Source organism: Nematolebias whitei, chromosome 13 (genome assembly GCF_014905685.2).
Source record: "Nematolebias whitei isolate Nwh7 chromosome 13, NemWhi1, whole genome shotgun sequence".
NCBI lineage: Eukaryota > Metazoa > Chordata > Actinopteri > Cyprinodontiformes > Rivulidae > Nematolebias > Nematolebias whitei.
The window spans coordinates 40234675-40239722 of record NC_056510.1 but is presented as its reverse complement, the minus strand read 5'-3'; positions in this window follow the sequence as shown (position 1 = coordinate 40239722).

Genomic DNA, 5048 nt, shown 5'->3' with positions numbered 1-5048 from the left:
ATGTGATCAGCTGGTTTTGGTTGTCAGCAGCAAAACTGGTTGATCCATCCTGAGAAGGTGCTATTTAAGAGACTGAGCTGAAAACAGCACCTCAGACTGAAGAAGTCTCTCGGACGAGAGACGAAACGTTTCTACATTTTTTTGTTGTTTTGCTGTGTTTTGGGTTTTTTTGAATGTCCAGAGGACCAGATTTTACTTTTTTAGATAAAACAAGAATACTTCTGGTGCTGAACAATGACTCAGCTACTTAAAACAAAATTGAAAATTCCAAGCCAAACAAAATACAGCAACCCAACTAACAATGGTCAAACTAACAAGTGGCTCCACAATGAGAATGAAATCTCCAACCAGACAAATGTGTCTTTGCTACACAGGCCACAGTCTTTCAGAACCAATAAGACAAAGCAAGACACAGTCTGAAAGAACTTGGCCCAACAGTTGGCATACTGCACACTACGCACAGCAGCCCTGATTGAAGGGCAGGGCTGGCTTTTATGATCTTCTTCCTCCTTCTGGCCTCTTCATTGGCAGTCGCTGGTGGATGGGTGGTGTTGTCCAAATCTCCTTTGGTCAATCATCTTTGGACAGGTAAGTCTTGAAGGCTTGGTCAAAAGTCCACAAGTAGAGGGAGGCAATGAGCCAGCAGCAACCAGGTATTACAGAAAACTACAAAACTACAATAGAATAGAATAGAATAGAATAAAATAGAATAGAATAGAATTCAACCTTATTGTCATTGCACATGTCACAGATACAAAGCAACGAAATGCAGTTTGCATCTATCCAGAAGTGCTTAGCAAGAAAAATAAATTAGTAGTTATATATAGTACAATATACAGTAAGTTGCTTTGAATATGCTATAGGTATAAATATATACAGGTTGTGAGTGTACAGACAATGAACAGGTTATAATATGAAGGGGTATAAACAGCTATAAAAAAGAAAAAAAATATATATAAGTATGTGAGTACATATGAACAGTAGATAATAGATTATGTGTACAGTTTGTACAGTAGTGGGCTAACGGATGAAAGTGCAGGTGGTGGTGTTACAGTCCATGTGTTGTTGTTGTGTGTATGAGATTACAGACCATTGTTGTTATTCAGAAGTCAGGAGGCAGAGTTCAGGAGTGTGACAGCTGTGGGGAAGAAGCTGTTCCGGTACCTGGTGGTTTTAGTCCGGAGGCTCCTGTAGCGCCTCCCAGAGGGCAGGAAGGTGAAGAGTCTGTGTGCTGGGTGGCTGAAGTCTTTTATGATTTTCCCAGCCCTTTTCAGACACCGCTTCCTGTAGATGTCCTTTATGGCAGGAAGTGGTGCTCCGGTGATCTGTTGAGCGGCTTTCACCACCCTCTACAGCGCCTTCCGGTCTGAGGCAGAGCAGCTCCTGTACCAGACTGTGATGCAGTTGTTCAGGATGCTTTCAATGGTGCAGCGATAAAAGTTCACCAGGATGTCTGAGGACAGGTGGTTCTCCTCAGAGTCCTCAGAAAGAAAAGGCGCTGGTGAGCTTTCTTGATCAGTTTGGAACAGCCGGTCGTCCAGGTGAGATCCTCGGAGATGTGGACACCCAGGAACTTGAAGCTGTTCACACGCTCCACCACCGTCCCCTTGATGTAGATGGGTGGATGTGGGCCAGCGTTCCTCCTGAAGTCCACGATGAGCTCCTTAGTCTTCTCAGTGTTGAGCAGCAGGTTGCTGGTGTCACACCACTCAGCAAGAAAACCACTTCCTCCCTATAAGAGGTCTCATCATTGTCTTTGATGAGGCTGATCACCGTGGTGTCATCTGCAAACTTAATGATGGTATTGGAACCATCAACAGGTTTGCAGTCATGGGTGAAGAGGGAGTAGAGGAAGGGACTCATCACACAGCTTTGTGGTACACCGGTGTTAATAGTGATGGTAGATGAGCAGTGGTTATCCAGCCGGACATGTTGGGGTCGGTTGGTCAGAAAGTCCAGTAACCAGTTGCCCATGAGGGAACTGATGCCCAAGTCTGTGAGTTTTGTGATGAGTTTTGAGGGGATGACTGTGTTGAATGCTGAACTAAAATCTATGAACAGCATCTGGGCAAAGGTGTTTTTGTTATCCAAGTGTGAGAGAACAGAGTGTAGCGCTATGGAGACTGCATCCTCTGTGCTCCTGTTCTGGTGGTATGCAAATTGGTGGGGGTTCAGGGTGGGGGTGGGGGTGGGGGGGAGACAGGATTTGAGGTGTACTAGGACCAGCTGCTCAAAACACTTTGCGATGATGGAGGTGAGGGCTACCGGACGGTAGTCGTTGAGTCTTGATGGTTTTGAGTTTTTGGGTATTGGGACGATGGAGGTGGTTTTTGAAGCAGGTTGGTACCACAGCACAGGCCAAGGACAGGTTGAATATGTCTGTCAGTACTCCTGCCAGCTCCCCAGAACATGCTCTAAAAACACGTCCAGGGATGCCATCAAGACCCGCAGCCTTGTGAACTTTAATCCTGCTCAGCGCCGCTCCTACATAGGTGGGGAAAAGAGTCAGTGGTTGGTGGTCTGGAGACACTCTGCCTTAGTTGGAGTTGTTGGGTTCCCTCTCTCAAAACGAGCATAGAAATTGTTGAGCTCATTGAGGAAAGAAACATCAGAGGAGACGGGGAGGGGGGGGGGGTGTTGATGGCTCTGTAATCTGTAATGATCTGGAGTCCTTGCCACATACGTTGGGGGTTGGAGTTTGAGAAGTGTTCTTCTATCCTCCCGTTGTAGTGGTGTTTGGCCTTTTTGATGCCCCTCTTCAGCTCAGCCCTGGCTGTACTGTAGGCCTGTGTATCCCCTGACCTGAAGGCGATGTTGCGAGACTTCAGCAGTAGACGTACATCCCGATTCATCCAAGGCTTCTGGTTGGGGTACATGGTGATCCGTTTCTGGGTGGTGACACTGTCTATAGTAGTGGAGATGTGGTCCAGCACAGATGAGGCATACTGTTCCAAGTCTGTGTGAGTGAACATATTCCAATCAGTGTTTTTGAACTGGTCCTGGAGCACAGTGTCTGTCTCCTCTGGCCACACTTTTTTTTTCCTCACAGTGGGTTTCACACGTTGGATGAGTGGTGAGTACCAAGGTGTGAGGAAATTAGAGAGATGGTCCGATTGTCCAATGTGGGGGAGGGGTGTTGCTTTGTATGCTCCAGCCAGGTTGGAGTAAACATGGTCCAAAGTCTTGTCCCCTCTGGTGTGGCAGGAGACATGTTGGTGGAATCTGGAGAGGACTGTCTTTAAATTGGAGTGGTTAAAGTCACCAGCAACAATAAAAGCAGCCTCAGGGTGTTTGGTCTGGTGTTTGCTAATGGCTGCATAAAGTTCTTTCATAGCCAGCTTAGCATTAGCATCCGGGGGGATATACACTGCAGTGAGTATGATGGAAGTGAGTTATCTGGGGAGGTAATAAGGTCTGTATTTGACCATTATAAACTCCACATTAGGTGAGCATTGTCTCTCAGTAGTAGCAGAGTCTGTGCACCAAGCTTTGCTAATATAAATGCACAAACCTCCACCTCTGGTCTTGCCGGAGTCCTCAGTTATCCTGTCGGCTTGGTGTGTGTGGCGTCCTGCTAACTCAATAGCATTGTCCAGGCAGCTGTTGTTTAACCATGTTTCAGTGAAAATCATGACGTTTGAGTTCATAATCCACCTGTTGTTGGTGATGGAGAGCTGTATTTCATCCATTTTGTTTGCCAAAGAACGGACATTGGCTAGGAAAATGCTGGGTAAGGACAGCCGATGTGGTGTAAGTTTTAGCTTAGCCCGTAGTCCTCTGCGCTAACCCCACCTTTGTTTACGTTCTCGGCACCATCTGCATGTACTTCCACCCGGCCTGGAGGAGTAAGCAGCCTCCGGTGTTCTGGAGAACTCTGGGATGAGTTGGAGATCGGCAACAAAACTATCGGAGTTTTGAGTACAGATGTCCAGAAGCTCCTGTCTGCTGTAGAACAGCAACACTGAGCAATTCTGGATGAATAGTCCGGTCAAAAGTAGGTAGAAAAACGCTAAATAGCATGTTCTGGAGAGACAATGAGCCTCGCGTTGTTCACGCGCCACCATCTTGGTCTTAAGAAGAAAGGCAGTACAGGCCTGAGGCCGTAACAGGGCCTTAACATATTCCAAAAAGTCAACAAATTTAGCGGACGCATCAGGACTGGTGAAAAATTAAGTGCTTTAAGAGCATGACAAAAATCGCAACAGAAACGGCTCAAGAGCACCACCTAGAAATTTTCAAAATACCTTCTGCATTAACTTTAGTTTGTCGTAGAAATATGAAATTTTGTACGCTTGTCCAATTCCCCAAGATGTACAGAAAACCCCCTGGCACCAACATTGGACGATAAACAGGAAGGCAGCCATTTTGGAATGCTGGCCCAATTTTCACACCTTTTTGGCGGTTTACAGCCTCTGCATTTGAACAAACTCCTCCTAGAGATTTCACTCAAACAGTTTCAAACTTAGTCATTTTGGTCAAGAGGCATGGGGGACGAAAACTTATCTAAACGATTTGTTTCGGAGCATGCTGAAGGGGCAGGGCCAGACCTCAAAGTTTGTCATCTCGCCATGAAAAACGAAACGCTAATATCTAAAAAAGTTAAATCTGGTCCTCTGGACATTCAAAAAAAACAAAACAAAGCAAATCAACAAAAAATGTAGAAACGTTTCATCTCTCATCCGAGAGACTTCCTCAGTCTGAGGAGCTGTATTCAGCTCAGTCTCTAAAATAGCACCTTCTCAGAGTGGATCAACCAGTTTTGCTGCTGACAACCAAAACCAGCTGATCACATGCTCAAGAAGGACCATCAGCCTAACAATGGATCATTAGCACACTGATGGCTGTTTACTACTCACAGAGGGCTGAGTGATACTAGCAATCACAACATTGTAAGAGGGGGACAGTTGAACCCGGAGGCCTCCACCCCTGTTTAACGATGGACGGTTTCTTTTCACAAAGATGGCCTCCTTTACTCCTCTCTCAAACCATCGTTCCTCTCTGTCCAGGATGTGAACATCTTCATCCCTGAAAGAGTGACCGCTGGCCTG